This window comes from Rhinopithecus bieti, unplaced genomic scaffold, assembly GCF_001698545.2.
Source record: "Rhinopithecus bieti isolate Rb0 unplaced genomic scaffold, ASM169854v2 scaffold_49627, whole genome shotgun sequence".
In the NCBI taxonomy this organism is placed as follows: Eukaryota; Metazoa; Chordata; class Mammalia; order Primates; family Cercopithecidae; genus Rhinopithecus; species Rhinopithecus bieti.
The window spans coordinates 10,843-31,155 of NW_016819811.1; positions in this window are offsets into that span (position 1 = coordinate 10,843).

Sequence of the window (20,313 nt, forward strand, 5' to 3'; positions counted from 1 at the left end):
GGGAGGGATTGCATTGGGGAGTTATACATGATATAAATGATGAATTGATGGGTGCTGACGAGTTGATGGGTGCAGCACACCAACATGGCATAAGTATACATATGTAACAAACCTGCACGTTATGCACATGTACCCTAGACCTTAAAGTATAATAAAAATAAATAAATAAATAAATAAAACATCAGTTCCTTTTATCTTGTCTTGTCCTCTATAATAAAGCCTTCTGAAAGGTTTCATGGGGCAGTCACAACCATAATAAGTGATTGTTTGAAGGTTACAAAATTGAGGTCCTAACCAAGAATATTTCCATCTCTTCATGACTTTCAGCACACACAATCCTTCAGGATTTCACAATCATCCCTCTAAAACAGCAACTCTTCCTGCTAATTCTATTTTATTCAGAAACCATGATAAATGAGCATTACAACATAAAAAAAACTTTGATATTTCTTTTGCTTGTTAGGCCCTTTATTTCCTTTGCTTATCATCTTGCTGACTTGTACTCACCCTTTAACATTCTCTCCAAAAATATTCCATAGTAAAACCCCAACTCCTCTCCATCTCAATTCCATATTGTGTTCTTCCCTTATATTACAATACTCCACCACATGCTTATATTTTCCTACTTATATTGTTATCAGTAGTGTGCTGCTACATGTTTAACAACTAGATCTCTTGGGGAATAAAATCCCTAATATAAACGTTTGTAAACGTTGGGACCAACACATTTCTGAGCTATGTACTTCATTTCTCATTCATTAAAAAATATCTATTGAGTACTTAGTGAGTGGAATAAACAGATGCTGAGAATGGAGCAATAATCCAATCAAAGTTTCTGCCATCAAAAGTCAGTAAGAATATGGCAATAAATAAAATCTATATAATATAAAATCAGGAGAAATGAATACCATCAAGAAACAAAGACGGTAATGCGACAACAAAAGACAGGGGAGGAAGTGTGATTTTAGCCAGGGTGGTCAGGAAGGCCTCACAAAGAAGGTGGCTTATGAGTAGCAATTCAAATTAACTGGGAGGGTAGGTTGTGTGGATACTGAAGCCAATGAAGGTGTCTAACAAGTGAAGGGGAAAAGGCCAAGGGAAAAATCTTGGGGATAGGAGGGTGCTTGATATTTTTAATGGAGAGCAAGGATACCCACCCAGGTAGAGCTGAGCAAATTCAAGGAAGAGTGGTATGAGATGAGGCCAAACCATGAAGTTCCTGGTTATTCATTGTTATGCAGTTTGGATTTTAGTCTGAGTAAAATGAGAAACCAGAGAATACAGAAAAAAAACATTACCTGACATGTTTAAAGATAACACTTTGGCTGTTTTGTGTAGTGGACAGTGCAATAGGTCATGGTAGGAGGCAGGAGAGAAAGGTTTGAAGGTTCTTGCAGTGATCTAGTAAAGAAGGGAACAGTGACCAGCTGTTCAAAGGTCCATGCTGAAAGACCAAGGTAAGGGAGAACTGAGAATTTAGTCACCAGATTGACACTATAAAAGCCAGTGGTGAACTTGAAAGGAGTAATTTCAAGGAGAAGTGAAAAAAATCTCTGACTGGAGAGGGTTCAAAATAAATTGGGAGTAGTACACTTATAAGTGGGAGCTGAACAATGAGAACACATGGACACAGGGAGGAGAACAAAACACACTTGGGCCTGTTGAGGGGTGGGGTGTGGGCAGGGAGAACATTAGAAAAAATAGGTAATGCATGTGGTACTTAATACTTAGGTGATGGGTTGATAGGTGCAACAAACCACCACGACACACATTTACCTATGTAACAAACCTGCACATCCTGCACATATACCCCAGAACTGAAAATTTTTTAAAAGATTGGGAGTAGGAAAACTAGAAAAAAATGGGTAAACCAGCTCTTAAGTTCTGCTCTGTAAGGGAGAGAGATATGGTGGGTTAATTAGCTCTAGGGCTGTTGGGTTAGCAGTATTACTTTCCAATAGGAGATGACAGCATATGTGTACAATGATAACAATAACACAGTAAAGTGGAAAGCAATGATGATGCAGGGTGAGATGAAACACTGTAGGAGCAAAGCCATTTAACAGGAGAGAGTGGGTGGGATCCAAGGCACAAGTGTGGTTAGCTTTAGCCATGAGGAAAGATCTCTTCATCATGGCAGTAGGAGGGAAGCTGGGTGTATGGGGAAAAGGCAGTCACAGTTAAGTTGGTAGATTTGGTAGTGCAAACATATAGAAGTCTTCTTCAAGTTGCTTCTACATTCTCAGTGGAATAAGAAGGCAGGCCATCCTCTGAAGGTGAGGAACAGGGGAAATTTTAGGCTTGAAGAGGGAAAAAAGGTTGTAAGTTATACTCAGTGTATGCTAGAACTGACTCCTTTGAGCTCAGGAGAGCTGAGAGTGCTCTTCTCTTCCCAACTCCACCTTCAGTGATGTCACATTGATAACTTGAAACCAACCTTAGTAGAAATATTTACAATATAGAAGTCAGCAAGTGTTACATATCAAAGCTTTTACCCCCTGAAGAGCCAGTATTGAAACTTGTACCAGCACATGATCAAAATTATTCATCCAGGTCAGTGAGGGAATAAAGTTACTAAGGAAATACAGTATAGCATATGAATAATATAGTATACAATAAATAGAAGGAAGTGCCCGGTAGCACTGAGGGCTCGTTTGAAGTTCACAATCATGGATTTAAAGTGAGATGAGTCAGCGTAAGTGTGTGCAGGTGCGCATGTGTGAATCTTTTCCTCAGTCATTTCTAATTGCTTTGGTGAGACTCTGCAATGATAAATTTAGCCAGATCTCCAGTTTTGTTAGCTGAGTACAAGAGAGGGAGGGAGGAGCAAGGGAACTGAGGGAGTGATTATAATGATGAATCATAGAATATATGCTGGATTGGGAAGGAAAGAGGACACTAAAGGTAGGATGCATCATGAGGTGATAATAGCCTCAATCGATCAGAAGTTCTAGTGGAATCTGAGAATTATTGAAATAAAGAACTAGTAGTAGTAACCCGAACTGCCAGAATTGGAAGTTCAGAGATTCCTTTTCTTTTTCCTATGTATCCTGAAAACTTAGCATGATGCTTGGCATATGCAGAGCATATAAGAGCATATAAGTTTATTACATAAGTGAATACATAAATGTCATGAAGAACTAGATGTCACAGGCTTTGTTGTAAATTGTATAATAATTGGTGGACCCAATAACTGAGAATACTGTCAGCGGACAGCCTTCAGCTGTCAGCACCTTCAGGGATGTCCTCAGTTAGAGAGAGCCACTTTACCCAAAGTCACGCCCTTCCAGGGTAACCCACATCCAATGAGTATTGACACAGGCATAGAAAGGCCCAGCCATTCTGGCCTAGCATAGGTATCTCTAAAAGACTATTTTAGTATGAGAGCTTCCAATGGGTCCAGCTGAGAGTGTTGTCAGGACTGCATTTTAGCTGGCTTCTCTCTCTGTCAAATTCTGCCCTCTTACCCTCTTAACCATAGGGATTTATCCCAAAGGCACTCCCTAATAAACATCTTGCACACTAAACTCTGTCTCAGAATCTGCTTTCTCCTAGTAAATTTAATCCAATCCCTTGGAACTTCATTGAGAAAGGCATTTTCCCAAAATGAGAGCATGCATACACTATAGTATTTTTATGCACCAAATTAGACCATGTTTAATTAGTATGATTTCAGTATACATGTACTGACATCCTCAATGATCAATAGATGCTTCAGGGATCATGTTCACTCATTTATTACTAAAAAGTAAAAAGAAAAAAATAAGAAATAGGTAAAGAAGTACGGTTATAAGGGAACTTAATAGAAACATTTTTCTTCCAAATACTTTAGTTCATCTAATTGTTTCCATTTATCTTCTTGACTTTTTCTTTCAAATAATGACATTGAATAAGCAGCAGAATTCACATTTTGCAGGTATGTGCTTAGTCCATGTAATATTCTTTTTATTATTATCTACTTAAGGAATCTATTAACTATATTTGAACTTCATTGTTAGATGGCAATATAAGCTGTTGATTTTTTTTCCTCCCATTGCACAAAGCCTACACACATTCAATGAATGCCTTAATCACAGATTTTTATTAACTAAAATCTATCAGGAATTAAAAAGGAAGGCCTTTGGTTCATAAAGCAATTACACTCCAAGTTTATTTTTTACCATGGCCTACAAAGAAAGTAATCTTTCTTATTAATGGCTTAAATATCAAATACAAAAGACAGTTTCAGTGGAATTGTTTTTGTAATATTTGACTGTCATTACTAGTGTTACCTGACATTAATCCTGTGGCATTAATAATAAGATTTAAGCGAAAAATTTTACCTTTGGCAGGGTATAACAATTTCAAAGTGAATTAATAATAAGAATACATTTTTAATCTATGAAACTTTTTTCTTTTTTTTTTTAACCACAAGGCAAATTATGTTAAAATATACAAGTTTGGAAAAGATCTTTACAAAAATCTTTTCCATGTAGGCAAACTATTCCAGGACAAGAAAACAAATAGGCAAGGAGAATAAAACATTGGCTAAGGACTGTACTTCTCTAAGCTTTAAGGGCATGAAGCCAGACATACACTTGCATCATGGAACATTTGGCAAGTGAAAGAGCTTTAGAGTTCAACTAGACCTGCACTCTTAAGTCATGGAGGCCAGGACAGGGAGCTTGTTAGTGGCAAGCACAATTCCTAGACTCTAGTCCAGCATTGTCCAATAGAATCATAATGTAATTTACATGTGGGATTTTAAATTTTCTAACATCCACAAATAAAAAAATAAAAAAGAAACAGGTGATATGAATTTTAGTAATTTAGTAATATATTTTAACTCAATGTATTTTAAATTTGTATCACAAAATTTATCACAATATTTTCTATTCTTATTAATATTGTCTTTGAAATTCAGTGTGTTTTTCACATGCATATCACATCGCAGTTTGTTCTAGCATATTTCAAATGCTTCATAGTCACATGTGGTTAGTGGCCAGTGTATTAGACAGTGTAGTACTGCATCTTTTGATAGGCCTTTCATATCTCTTAAATCACCATATACCCATCACCCACTGTGAGGACTTGCTTTATTTGCAAATAATTTTCTCTCACTTGTCAACAGCCAGATATATTCTGGTCTAGCTCAATAAAAGATTTAAAAGCATCTATCTTGTAAGTTCTATTTCAAGTGTATTAAAAAAAATACCCATTTATAAATTTAGGTTAGATGGTGTTACTTTTAATGTATAGTGTTCTTGCTTATAAATATGCTTTAACTGTTTACCTTTTGAAGATGCCTGTTAGTCTTATATTTTTGTAGTGTCTTCATTTGACATTCAATTACAGACACACCATGAGACAAGAGGTGCTGGGTTCATTTTATAAGCTACTCTCATTATTATTCATTTAATTTCCAAAGACCACTGTCAGAGAGAAAGCATTGGAGTCAGAATTCCTTACACCAATTTTAAGTAGTCTTTTCTCTAAGAAGTGAGATTGGAATTGGTTTTCAAAGAAAACATAGTCTATGAGTAAGGTGATGTGGTTCAGATTAATATGTTAAAAGCACATAGGTAGCTAAGTAAAAAGGATGCTTTGTTATCATTAATATCCCTAAACTTTACACAGCACTTTTTACTTGGCTATGATGACAGAGAAGCAGACAAAACCAAAGGCTATTTCAGATACTGTACTAAGAGATTGTATAGGTGGGAAGAGTTTATGATATCATCGCATTTTGCTCCCTTCAGTATCATCATCAATGTCATCATCAGAAAATGGAAACCACAAACTGTTATGAGTTAGGCATTGTAATAGTTGTTTCACATATTTTATTTATCATAATCAGCATTGTAATAATTGTTCTATACATATTACATAGATTTTATCATAAACTTTTTAAAAGCTTATATGGTTGAGATTAACATCCATATTTCTAAAATGAAAATATTTACTTAAATGTTATTTATGGTTCTAGATTCTTGAGGAATTGCCACATTGTCTTCCACAATGGTTGAACTAATTTACACTCCCACCAACAGTGTAGAAGTATTCCTGTTTCTCCACAGTTTCGCCAGCATCTATTGTTTCCTGACTTTTTAATAATTGCCATTTTAACTGAAGTGAGATGGTATCTCATTGTGGTTTTTATTTGCATTTCTCTAATGACCAGTGATGATTAGCTTTTTTTTTCCATGTTTGTTGTCCTCATTAATATCTTCTTTTGAACAGTGTCTGTTCATATCCTTTGCCGATTTTTTGATGGGATTTTTTTTTTCTTGTAAATTTGTTTAAGTTCCTTTTAGGTTCTGGATATTAGACCTTTGTCAGATGGGTAGACTGCAAAAATTTTCTCCCATTCTGTAGGTGGCCCATTCACACTGATGATAGTTTATTTTGCTGTGCAGAAGTTCTTTAGTTAAATTAGATCTCATTTGTCAATTTTGGCTTTTGTTGCAATTGCTTTTGGTGTTTTAGTCATGAAGTCTTTGCCCATGCCTATGTCCTCAACGGTATTGCCTAGGTTTTCTTCTAGGGTTTTTATTGTTTTGGGTTTTACATTTACATTTTACATTGTACATATACATATACAATTGTATACAATACATACACATTGTACATATACATATACAATTGTACATATACCATTTATATTGACCCAGCAATCCCATTACTTGGTATATACCTAAAGGATTATAAACAATTCTACTATAAAGACACAGGCACATGTATGTTTATTGCAACACTATTTACAATAGCAAAGTCTTGGAACCAACCCAAATACCCATCAATAATAGACTGGATAAAGAAAATGTGGCACATATACACCATGGAATACTATGCAGCCATAAAAAAGAATGATGTCCTTTGCAGGGACATGGGTGAAGCTGGAAGCCATCATCCTCAGCAAACTAACACAGGAACAGAAAACCAAACACCTCATGTTCTCATTCATATGTGGGAGTTGAAACACCGGGAAGGGAACATCACACACTGAGATCTGTTGGATGGTGGGAGCCAAGGGGAGGGAGAACATTAGGACAAATACCTAATGCATGCGGGGCTTAAAACTTAGATGATCGGTTGATAGGTGAAACAAACCCCCATGGCACATGTAAACCTATGTAACAAACCTGCACATGCTGCACATGTATCCTGGAACTTAAAGCAAAATAAAAAATCAACGTTTTTAAAAAAGAAAATATTTACTTAAGAGGTTAGAAAATGTATCTAAGTCACATCAAGAAGGAAGAATTCAAAGGTATGTCTTCAGAAGCAACATAAAGAGTTCAAAGTGTTCTTTTGAGAAATGCCTGTTCATATCCTTTCCCCACTTTTTGATGGGGTTGTTTGTTTTTTTCTTGTATATTTGTTTGAGTTCTTTGTAGATTCTGGATATTAGCCCTTTTTCAGATGAGTAGGTTGCAAAAATTTTCTCCCATTCTGTAGGTTGCCTGTTCACTCTGATGGTAGTTTCTTTTGCTGTGCAAAAGCTCTTTAGTTTAATTAGATCCCATTTGTCAATTTTGGCTTTTGCTGCCGTTGCTTTTGGTGTTTTAGACATGAAGTCCTTGCCCATGCCTATGTCCTGAATGGTACTACCTAGATTTTCTTCTAGGGTTTTTATGGTATTAGGTCTAACATTTAAGTCTCTAATCCATCTTGAATTAATCTTCGTATAAGGAGTAAGGAAAGGATCCAGTTTCAGCTTTCTACTTATGGCTAGCCAATTTTCCCAGCACCATTTATTAAATAGGGAATCCTTTCCCCATTTCTTGTTTCTCTCAGGTTTGTCAAAGATCAGATGGCTGTAGATGTGTGGTATTATTTCTGAGGACTCTGTTCTGTTCCATTGGTCTATATCTCTGTTTTGGTACCAGTACCATGCTGTTTTGGTTACTGTAGCCTTGTAGTATAGTTTGAAGTCAGGTAGCGTGACGCCTCCAGCTTTGTCCTTTTGACTTAGGATTGTCTTGGCAATGCGGGCTCTTTTTTGGTTCCATATGAACTTTAAAGCAGTTTTTTCCAATTCTGTGAAGAAACTCATTGGTAGCTTGATGGGGATGGCATTGAATCTATAAATAACCTTGGGCAGTATGGCCATTTTCACGATATTGATTCTTCCTATCCATGAGCATGGTATGTTCTTCCATTTGTTTGTGTCCTCTTTGATTTCACTGAGCAGTGGTTTGTAGTTCTCCTTGAAGAGGTCCTTGACATCCCTTGTAAGTTGGATTCCTAGGTATTTTATTCTCTTTGAAGCAATTGTGCAACATGGCACAAATATACATATGTAACAAACCTGCACGTTATGCACATGTACCCTAGAACTTAAAGTATAATTTAAAAAAAAAAAGAGAGTTCAAAGTGGACTGTTTCTCCTTAAACCTTTGTATTTATTAAAAAAATAAAAAAAAAATCCACAAATATAGCTGTGGGGAGATTACCAGAATCTAAGGGTTCAGCAAAATAAGTATAAAATGCGTTTACCTCATCCATTTGTTGTGGAGATTAAATAATATAATTGATTATATTAACTTGAAATGTTGTACAAAGATGCCTTGAACATTGCAAACACTCTGTATATATGTGTATCTCAAAATCAAAGGAACCAAATATCTATGTGTTTAAAAATAATTCGATAATTATTTATCTGAGAATTGCAACAATTTTTAAATAGTTCTCAAAAGAGACAACCATGTAATAAATATCAATCTGATGTATGGTGATTTAATCAGTTATATCTGCCTAATGGTATTAACAACTACCCAGCCTGTAGTTCACCATCTTGTCCAGAAGTATATCACAAAACGTCACAAAGAGAAATATTGGGCAGATACTTTCTCAGAAACCCAATCACAGCTACCACAATTCTTTTCTCATTTTTCTAAATAACTCTATTGTGGTATAGAGACTGAAGAACATAGTTGAAACTAAAAATCATATTGTGCAATGTTGGCCCAATACAATATTCAGAAGTATACAATATGGAAAAATGCCTAATTAAGAAAAAACTATTTTCAATGAATATTATTTTCCAAATTCCATCATCAACTTACTTTGTATTGTCATTACATTTACATAAAGTATCTTTCTGGATGTGTTTTTCGAAGGTTTCCTTTTTTCTTCATCGAGGGTGTGCTGCTTAATGCAGTCACACTGTAACACGTTGAGACTCAATGAAAGTACATGTTAGAATATCTTGGTGAGATTATAGGCAATTGAACTTTACAAGCTTCATTTTATTTTAATGCAAATTACTCATCTAAAATGCATATTTTTCATCTTATTAAGCATATGATCATTTGAAAAAACGTGTTCATACCAAGTAAGGATAGGTATATAATGAAATGTGATTTCTACTTTCTAATAAGAACATAAATACGCTTTTGCATGTACATTTCTGGATCTAGCTGAATAAACTCTAACTGTGAAGCAGAGAAAGCTACTTTAGGACGGGATTATCTTTCCCTAATTCTTTGCATGGCTGGCTCTCTCTCAACCTTTAGGTCTTGGCTTGTTGCTAAACGACAATCCTATCAGATTAGGCCTCCTCATTACATTCAACTGCATAATCATACTTATTTTACTGAGAGCATTTATGCAGTCTGTAATTACACCATCTTCTGCCACTAAAATGCAGGCTCTTGGGAGGTAGGAAAATTCTGAGGCTATTCACAATTAAATTCTGTGGGACCAAGACTTTTCTCGGCCCTGAGAAAACATTTGTGAATGAACACATTGTGAGATAGAAATTGCCTTTTACTATTTTCAAGATAATACTATAAAGAACACTAAATATTACAAACTTTCTGCTTACTTTTGCTTTACATAATAATTCAGGTCTCAAAAGAATGCTTTTAATAGGTTTTAGGTTCTTATTTATTAACCATTAAACATTAATATCCAGATACAACCATTTCACAAATAACAAATGGAATCTATTTTAAATTTAACACATTCATTTAATGAGATAAATTTTAGGTTTTAATTGTCCTGTAAGAAAATGGTTGCTTTTCTTAGAATTTTCGTAGTTCTCTACAAGTTTTGTTTAATTGAACATTTTCCCTTATGAGCGAATTCCAAATGAAGAATGAAGAAAAGTATATGTGTGTGTGTGTGTGTGTGTGTGTGCGTATTCCATTTTTAAGTAGCTACAAATGCCTTTATGAATATATTTAGTTTGCTAGAAACTAAAGAATCTGGACATGGCATATGATGGTCAGGTCAATACAAATGGTAACCAGAATCTGTCTTCCAGGATTAATGACATATAGGGTACATCTTTATAAATTAAGATAAGTAAAATTTTTCATTAACATGTAATAATTCTATATTTTTATGGAATGCAATGTGATGTTTTAATATATGTACACATTATAGGATGATTAAATCAAGCTAATTAACATATCTATCACCTCAAATACTTATTTTTCTTTTGTAGTGAGAACATTTTAAATCTAGTCTTTTAATATTTTAAAATATGCAATACATTATGATTAACTCTGTTCACCGGGCTGTGCAATAGGTCTTGAAAGCTTATTTCTTTTTTCTAATGTAAACTTTTTACCCTTTCATCAACTTCTTCCCATTCTCCATCCCCACCCTCAGCCTCTGGTAACCACCATTCTACTCACTACTCCTGTAAGTTCAACATTTTTAGGGTCATCATGAAAGAATCTCTTTATGTCATTTGAAACACACATAATCCCCGTGATATCACTCTTTGTCATTCTATGTATTTAAGAACATAAACCCCCAGAGGCTAGGATTCATGTATTACACTCACTGCTGTACTCCTCCCCACAACACAGAAGTAGGTATTATACAAAGAGAGCATTCAGTAAGTGATTTCAAGTGTATGGATATAGGCTTAAATTAAAAATATTGCTTTTCATTAAGCAATTATTTAGAAAAAAATGCAACAATGTATTCATAATAATAAGCATTACCAATCTTTGGAGATAATATTACTAGCAACAAGTTAACTGTCTTGAAAATATTATTACAGTAATAAGGCACAAATTAAATTCATATATAAGCCAGTTGTGTTTCAAGACTATTATTTATATTGTCAAACCTGGCCAGCCATATGATCAAATAATAGTTGGCAAGATGGAAGATATAGCTTGTTATTAATCTATCTCTTTTACTAGAAAAACAAATAACTGTAACAATTTTATCAGTATATTCATCATCCTATATGAACTATAAAACATAAATATAATAGCAAGGTGTCACCAACTCAATTTTAAAAATATTCATCATCTTTCCATTTTGTACAATGCAATGGACTAGATGCAAGAGATACCTAAAACTCAATGTGACCAAATCATTCCCTTATTAGGTATTAGAGTCTATCTGGTGTGACGGACATGTACACTGCTAACTATAAGAGATGCAAGAAAGAAATAAACTAAATATAAATGAGCCATTCTGTTGAAACATGGAAAAAGAAGCAACTAATTTAAAAATAGTTTGTGTGAGGTAACTATACAGGAGAGATCTTGGATACATTCTCAATAGAAAGAAAAGAAACTGACCAAAAAAAGGCTAAAGGCATGCAGGTATGATTCTGATGGGAAATATTATGGAACAGCAATAACTATGTGTGGCTGTGTTATGGGTTGAAAATAAAACAGAAAAAGTTGAAGGTGTTACTTGTGTTAGGATCATGGAGGGGTCTGCAGGCCATACCAGTAATCTGATGTTCAAATTTAGAGTAACAGATGAGTATCACTCTAAATTTATGATTACAAACTTCAACTGTAATATATCTTATCAGTCAAATCTCTTCCATTCCTCACATCAACTATTTCCAACCTTCTGTCAACTACACTGAAATCTACATGCTTTTTAGGCTTATTTGATGAACTTATTTCCCAAAAATTATAGAAATCATCAGTATTAAACTTTCTACCAAAATACCTACTCCTGTCTGCATTTACATTTTCCTTAGTCCCATCTGTACAGTGGACAATGTACTGGGTTGCATAGCACCCCCACCAGCCCCTCCCAGAAACTCCATGTGCAACTGGAAAGTCTTAGAACCTAATAAAGTGTGACTTCTATTTTCCTGCCAAAACATAAATATGCTCCTTATTTGGAAATAGGTTTCTGCAGATAAAATTAGTTAAGGATTGGCTGGGTGCGGTGGCTCATTCCTGCAATCTTAGCACTTTGGGAGGCCGAGGTGGGTGGATCACCTGAGGTCAGGGGTTTGAGACCAGTGTGGCCAACATGACGAAACTCCATCTCTACTAAAAATGCAAAAATTAGCTGGGTGTGGTGGTGCATGTGTGTAATCCCTGCTACTCATGAGGCTAAAGCAGGAGAATCACTTTAACCCAGGAGGCAGAGGTTGCAGAGAGACGAGATCATGCCACTGCACTCTAGTCTGGGCGACAGAAAAAAAAAAAGTAAGGCGCAAAAAAAAAAAAAAAAAAAGTAGTTAAGTATCTTGAGATGAACTCATCCAGAATATAGAGGAAGTCCTAAATCCAATGACTGGTGTCCTTGTAAGAAACAAAGAGGCCACAGTGACACACAGAGGAGAAACAAAGAAAAGAAGGTGATGTGAGGATGAAGGCAAAGATTGAAATGTCAAGGAATACCAATGATTTCTGGCAACCACCAAAAAATATTAAAGATGCATAGGATAGTTTCTCCCTCTGGCCCTCCAGAAAAAACCAACCCTGCCAACACTTTGATTTCAGACCTCTGGCCTCCTGAACTATGAGACAGTAAATTTCTTGTGTTTTAAGCCACCCAGTTTGCAATTGGTTGTGGAAGCCCTAAGAAATGACTACAGAAGACGAGTCCTAAGAAATATCTAAGACTAAGATTTCTGTAATCTTACTGCGACTCTGTATTACCCAAATTCCTTCTTCTTACAAAAAGAAAAAAAAACAGAATTCAACTTCACTCCAAATAGAATTTATTTCTTGCATCTCTTTTGGTTCTCTCTCTTGTCATAAGCCAACACTAACTTATATATGAATATATATATATCCTATATATATTCATATATATTTGTATATGTATATATATGGCATAGTAAATAGTCATGCCATTCACATTAGGTGGGAGGGTCACACTTACAGGCAAATAAGTTGGCATAGTCAGTGGTCAGTGCCTCACCTATCAGGTAGAATATAAAATAATCTGGTCATAGAAGCTCTTTATTGGATTTTTGTTTAATTTGATATTTGTTTAATCAGTTGGGCTAAATGAGAAATGATCACCAAAGGAACCTCACTTTCCAACTAAAATATTTCCAGATATAGCATTATTGTTTAAAGAAAAATTCAATGTCATAAAAGTTTATCTTTTCTCGCATTCCAAATGCCTTTTTAAAAAAATTTTGATGTACTTTACATGACTTGTTTGATATTTTCCAATTCTGCCATAAATTTAACATTAATCTTGAAATTTCCCTTGACAAATTATAGCTTACAGTAATATTTTCTTTCTCTGACTACCTGTATACCTGATGTTGGTATATGTGTAGGTGGGTAAGAAATAGTGAAGTGTCCTTCAAGAATACTGAAATAAAGCCAGTAACTTTATCATATGAAACTAAATCAAAATATCCACAAAAACAAAATACTTTTGCAAAATAAACCCTATATCCCTCAGAACAAAATCACTTAACTGTAACTTGGCTGAAATTTCAGTAATAATAATGTTAATAATAGTTATCACTAATATTTGAGTGCTTAATGTGTGACAGGAATTATTCAAAGCTCCTTTATACATATCTCTCAATCATTACAACAATTCTGAGAGATGGACCCTGTTATTATGCCTTTATAGATGTGGCCACAACAATAGAAAGGTTAAACAACTTGCCCAAGAAACCTCAGCAGTAAGTGTTAGAGCCTGGGTTAGTACACAGACAGACTGTATTCTTAGCCATTAAGGAAAGTCAAAAGCAATTGCTCATTCCAGGAAGCCTAGGAAAAAGAATAGTTGAATGAGAAACACAGGCAGTTCCAGTAAATGCAGACTAAGGGAAAGGCGGCAATACAAGAACACCTGCTATATCCAGGAGGCAGTTTATATCACTATTATGCAGAAGGATAATCAAGCTGATGGTTTGATATGATCCAACCTTAACTTCCTAGAGTTATCTCATTTTCTTCTATCCCATGCTCACCATACAATAGTCTTATTTTAATTTGGCTTCCATTGTAATGTGTATACATGGAGAAATTTTGGCCAGAGGAATGGAATATAAATTCCACTAACAGGTTTATTTCTCATCATAAATGAATAAATTGGCATTCAGGTTTCATATATCAGTCTCATGTCAACTTCATTAGTGTGTGTAAGCTCTTTTGAGTCTGATAAACCCTGACAGAATGATAAAATCATGTTTCCTGTTAAGAACTGAGGCTTAGACTGGGGTAGATGTCAAAGGTATGGTCCACCATGAATCCTCTCCTTTGGATAGCTGAGGAAACCTCCATTAGCAATACTCACTATCTTGATATGTGCTATTCCTGCATTTCCACAACACCTTAGACTGTATCACATAGTTTAATCATAGAATTAAAAGATCACAAAGTTCAGGGTTTGAAGAGATTTTAGAGATTTCCTAGTGGCTATCTGGTACTTGAATATCCTCTAAAATATTGCTTGCAAACAGTTGCTCAATCAATGCTTAAAACCTCTGGAGATTTTCACCATCTCCCAAAGATACTCTTCTCATTTCATAAAAACTGAGAGAGTTGAGCAAAATCTGCTTCCTTGAAACTTGCAAACATAGGGGCTGCTTGAACAGGATATATTCTTCTCTCACATGAAAAACCTGCAGTATCAGAAGAAAATTTTCATATCCCCATGAGTCTGCCCTTCTCAAAACTAAGCATCTCTAACTTTTTCAATCATTCTTCAATGCCCAAAGGTTTTATCTTGCATTATCCAAGTCACTTTCTTTTGAATCTGTTCATTTAACCAATCACCCCTTGGAGTATATCACCTGTGAGTTTAGCAAAAATCATTCCACTATGAACTGGCCAACACAAAGAATATTTTCTAGGTGATTTACTTCTACTAATAAGCTAAAATTGCAACAGCATTACTGAGGGCACATAATTTAAATAATGAAAGATCTGTGTCTTTTCCTCATATGCTGTTTCTAAACCCCACCTTCCTCATGTATCTTTATTTATTTTGACTTGCGTATTTAAGCAGGTGGGCCCTGAAAAAAGCATATAGATATTGTGCTTTGAAGCTGCCAATAAATAACACCCTTTTCTCCTCAAAAGTTTAGGATCAATTGAGAGAAACACATAATAAATCAAGCAATTAGAGATCAAAACATCAGCTTCATAACTGATAAAAGCTGAAGGAAAGGATGTGGCTTATTCATGCACCAGCAGTGGGTTGCAACAGAGAATCCCAGGATAGAATTCTCAACTAGAAGCACAAACTGAGGTCTCCCACTCATGGTACAGAGAAGCAAACCAACTGTGTGCTCCCTACAGGCAGCTGTTATACAAAATAATGAGAGGCAGAAAAGAGTGGACCACACAAACCAAGTTCGTCTCACCAAAATTTCCAATTAGAGTGTGAGGTGAAGAAAAGCCAGGGAGTGTTAAGGAAAATATTGCCCCCAAAGAAATCAGAATGAGAGCGCTATCAATATTCCTTCAAATTATTTTCTGAACACATTAGGCTTAACTATTATGCCTTTAGTCAAACAGGGATGGTTATGGTGAGGTTAGGGTGAAGGTGAGAAATCTTGTAGAGTCATCGTCTTATTCAACGTGGGCTGCTAAAACAAAATACCATAGCCTGGGTGGTTTACACAACAAACATTTCCCTCTTACAGTCCCAAAGGCTGAGAAGTCCAAGATGAAGGTGCCAGGAGATCTGGCATCTGGTGAAGGCCCCCCACTCCTGGTTTTCAGAGGATCACCCTTTTTCTGTATCCTCACATGGGGGAGAGAGTGATCATTTTGTTGTGTTTCTTCTTATAAAGGCATTATTCCCATTTATATTGATGGTGTTGTCATGACCTAATTACCTCCCAAATGCTCTGCCTCCAAATACATCAGGGATTGGGGCTTCAACATGTGAATGTGGGGGACACAAACATTCTGTCTGTAGCAGTCATTACTCTACCGTAGCTGCATGTAGATTTTCCTGAGACTGCATTCTAGAGTGGGCAAAGAGAGTTGGAAGGCAGGGCTCAGCTAGGTTCTTCTCCATTTCAGTGTAGTCTCAGGGCTTCTCTGCATGGTCTCTATAGCAAAATAGTTGAACTGTTTCCATAACAGCTCACGGTCCCAAGAGGAAAGACAGAAACTTCCAGAATTCTTAAAAGCTAGACCCGGGACTGACCTAGTAGCAGCACACCATATAGTACTAGTAACACGGTCCTAGCCCAGCCTGGATCAAATGAAGGAGAGGAGACACAAGATCCATATTTTAATGAGAGGAATACCAAAGAATGTCATCATTAATCTGCCACAATCTACTCTCTGGACACAATCTGCATTTTCTCCACTTGAAAAACACATTCATCCCCTCCCCAAATCCCCAAAGCCTCATCCCATTGCCACATCAGTTTCAGGCTTAAGGTCCAAAGTCTTACAACAGAAGCAGTCACTCCCTTATAGAAGTAAATAGTCGTTCTTTCTTTTACAATGCCCATGTGTTTGTTTAAACATTCAGGAACCTTGAGATAAAACCAAGGATGTAAAACACTCCCCCCGCCCCCGCACCCCTCAAAGTAAATGTTAATCTATAATCAGTTAATCTATAATCTGGCTGCAGTTTAGCTGATGCCAGTCAGACCACCTATTGCCTAAGATAATCACTGGAACAAGACATGCTGACCTCCACGTAGTTTCCCAACTCCCTTCTCTTTTAAAACCCCTTTGGCCAGGGTGAGGAACCTGACATAGTCTTTGTGACACTAGTTTGCCATCTCCTCAGTTTGCTGGCTCCTGAATAAACTTGCTTTTCCTCTCACCACCTCTTGTCTTTCTAGTCTGGCTTTGGATCCATGAGCAGTTGAACCTGGGTTTGGTTACAGTCTCATCGTGTAATTCAGGACCAGGTATAGAAATGAGGCTTCTGTGTTATCTCCTGGAGTTTGTTTCCTCCCAAATCAAAGACCTGTAGGCTGGATGTGGTGGTTGCACCTGTAATCCCAACACTTTGGGAGGCCAAGGCAGATTAAGGCCAGGTGATTGAGACTAGCCTTGGCAACATAGCAAGATCCTGTCTCTACAAAAATAAAATTATCAGGGTATGGTGGAATGCACCTATAGTCTTAGCTACTAGCTACTCAGGAGGCTGAGATGGCAGGGTCACTTGAGCCCAGTTGTAAAAGGCTTCAGTGAGCCATGATTGTGCCACTGCATTCCAGCCTGGGTGACAGAGCAAGACCTTGTCTCTACAAAAGAAAAAAAAAAGGAAACTGATATGAACTGAGTGGTAAGTTATGTGCTGCCTACATACCTGATAGTCAGTGATGATACAAGAATAGAATAAACAAAATAAAGTATGAATAAAGCCCATAATTTTTGCTCCCAAATGTTTTCTTTCTGCCCACTTTTGGTGGAGCTCTTGATACCAGGCAAAATTGCTCTTAGTAGCTACATCCTGAGCTGCCTCTCACTGGAACGGGTGTAGTTCTTTAGCAACTCAGTAACTGAATTGGTTCCATGCCATGCTTACTCTGTAAAGATCATAGCACTGACCCATTATGCCAAAAGCTTAGAAAACATGCCATTTCTGGTTCTACAGCAATTAGTTCTGGAAAACTATGTTCCCAGAATGAGTACTTATAAATGTCTCTAAAGACCATAACAGAGACTTGCTGATACCAAACAACAGAAGAAAATCATTTCTAATTCTGGCCTCTCCAGCTTTCCAGTGTGTTTATGTTAATAATCCTGAATTTAAATTGAACTATCCTAGCTGAGAGAAGAAATAATATCGCCAAGCATCCATAGCTAAAGTTGTCACTGCCGCATCGTCTTCACTTCTACAAAAGAGAAACAAGTTTATTTCTTAAAACTTGCCAATATTGTGAAGGTTTCAATATTCTTAGACATGCAACATTTTTTGCTGCTTATCTTACAGACTAAGGGTTTTTAAAACATTTTTGTCTTATACCAAAAAACAGTATACTTCCTGGGTGTACACTTGAGAATGTGTGGTCTCTAGTCAAAGACTTCAGGTCCAGATGAAAGAATAAGGGAAAAATATAGATTACTGCAGTTTAAACTTAACTAATGAAGATGCAGTATTCTGGAGAACTAGCTAAAGTGGAAGCAGCTATAATGCATAATTTTACCTTTTTGCATAATTTTACCTTTTTACTTAATTTAGAGTACCCTCACTTTACTTAGGTAACGTCGGTTTCTCACCTGTGGGCTCCACCAGTTGGTACATATCTACAGATCTTAGCAGGATGGATAATTGCTCAATTATTTTTGTCCTGACCTTCCCTCAGATGTACTTTCTTTCCTGCCTCCCTTACTAGGCAGAATTGTTAGGTTTATTCTAGGGTGTTCTTCTAGGAGAACTTTCCTTTTTACACATTATAAATTATGCATGTTTGATCTTTCCCTCAATCTGAACCTTCCTGTACTGCATATTGAAGAATTCCTCAAAGTTTCTTACATGTGGATGACACCCTACATTATGGTCCAGCAGTAATATCGTGTCTCTTCTTTTAATATATCCCTCTCGTCATTTTACTAAAGATTTCAAAAAGAAAGAAATGTATTATTTGAACTCAGACTGCCATTTTTAAATAAGAAATCTATACATTTTTTCGAAAACTCACAAATTATCTTTAACAACTCTATATTTCACTCAGTCTTTATGGAAAGTTTACACACATATTTAAGCCAATAAAATTGTGATCCATCGCTAATCTGGAGCTCCTTTTATTTATCACCATCCCACAAAAATAACTGATAGCAGTTCACCAATTTCATCTGCAGGTTCTTTGTGTGCTTGGTGATAGCACCCACTCGCTGTAGAAGAAATGAGTCCACATAAAGTGCTGTAAGTCCTCCAACTCTTCTCAACTATTCTGGACCTTATTTCATCTTATCAACAGTACTCCTGGCCTTAACAATTTGACAATCACTTGCCACAATAGAACAAACTGAGCAACCTAAGAGTTTAGTAGGTATCCTTTCTCACTATCAGCTCTTCATATGCTGTTATTATTTCTAGCCACAGTCTTGTTTGTCCTTATTTTCTCGTTGATAGTGAAATTTTTTTAAAATCTATTTTATTGCTTTTAACATTTGTATAAACTTCTTTCCACTTAAAATTTTAGTCTTTACCTTAATGATAGCATTCTTAGAATATATATTAGAGGGGGGCGGAGCAAGATGGCCGAATAGGAACAGCTCCAGTCTCCAACTCCCAGCACGAGTGACACAGAACACCGGTGATTTCTGCATTTTCAACTGAGGTACTGGGGTCATCTCACTAGGGAGTGCCGGACAATCGATGCTGGTCAGCTGTTGCAGCCCGACCAGCGAGAGCTGAAGCAGGGCGAGGCATCGCCTCACCTGGGAAGCACAAGGGGGAAGGGAATCCCTTTTCCTAGCCAGGGGAACTGAGACACACAACACCTGGAAAATCGGGTGACTCCCACCCCAATACTGCACTTTAAGCAAATGGGCACACCAGGAGAATATATCCCACACCTGGCCGGGAGGGTCTCATGCCCACGGAGCCTCTCTCGTTGCTAACACAGCAGTCTGCAATCTAACCACAAGTCAGCAGCGAGGCTGGGGGAGGGGTGCCCGCCATTGCTGAGGCTTAAGAAGGTAAACAAAGCCGCTGGGAAGCTGGAACTGGGTGGAGCTCACAGCGGCTCAAGGAAACCTGCCTGTCTCTGTAGACTCCACCTCTGGGGACAGGGCACAGTTAACTACAACAACAACAAAAGCAGCAGGAAACTCTGCAGACTCAAACGACTCTGTCTGACAGCTTTGACGAGAGCAGTGGATCTCCCAACACCGAGGTTGATATCTGAGAAGGGAGAGACTGCCTGCTCGAGTGGGTCCCTGACCCCTGAGTAGCCTAACTGGGAGACATCCCCCACTAGGGGCAGTCTGACACCCCACACCTCACAGGGTGGAGTACACCCCTGAGAGGAAGCTTCCAAAGTAAGAATCAGACAGGTACACTCGCTGTTCAGCAATATTCTATCTTCTGCAACCTCTGCTGCTGATACCCAGGCAAACAGGGTCTGGAGTGGACCTCAAGCAATCTCCAACAGACCTACAGCTGAGGGTCCTGACTGTTAGAAGGAAAACTATCAAACAGGAAGGATAC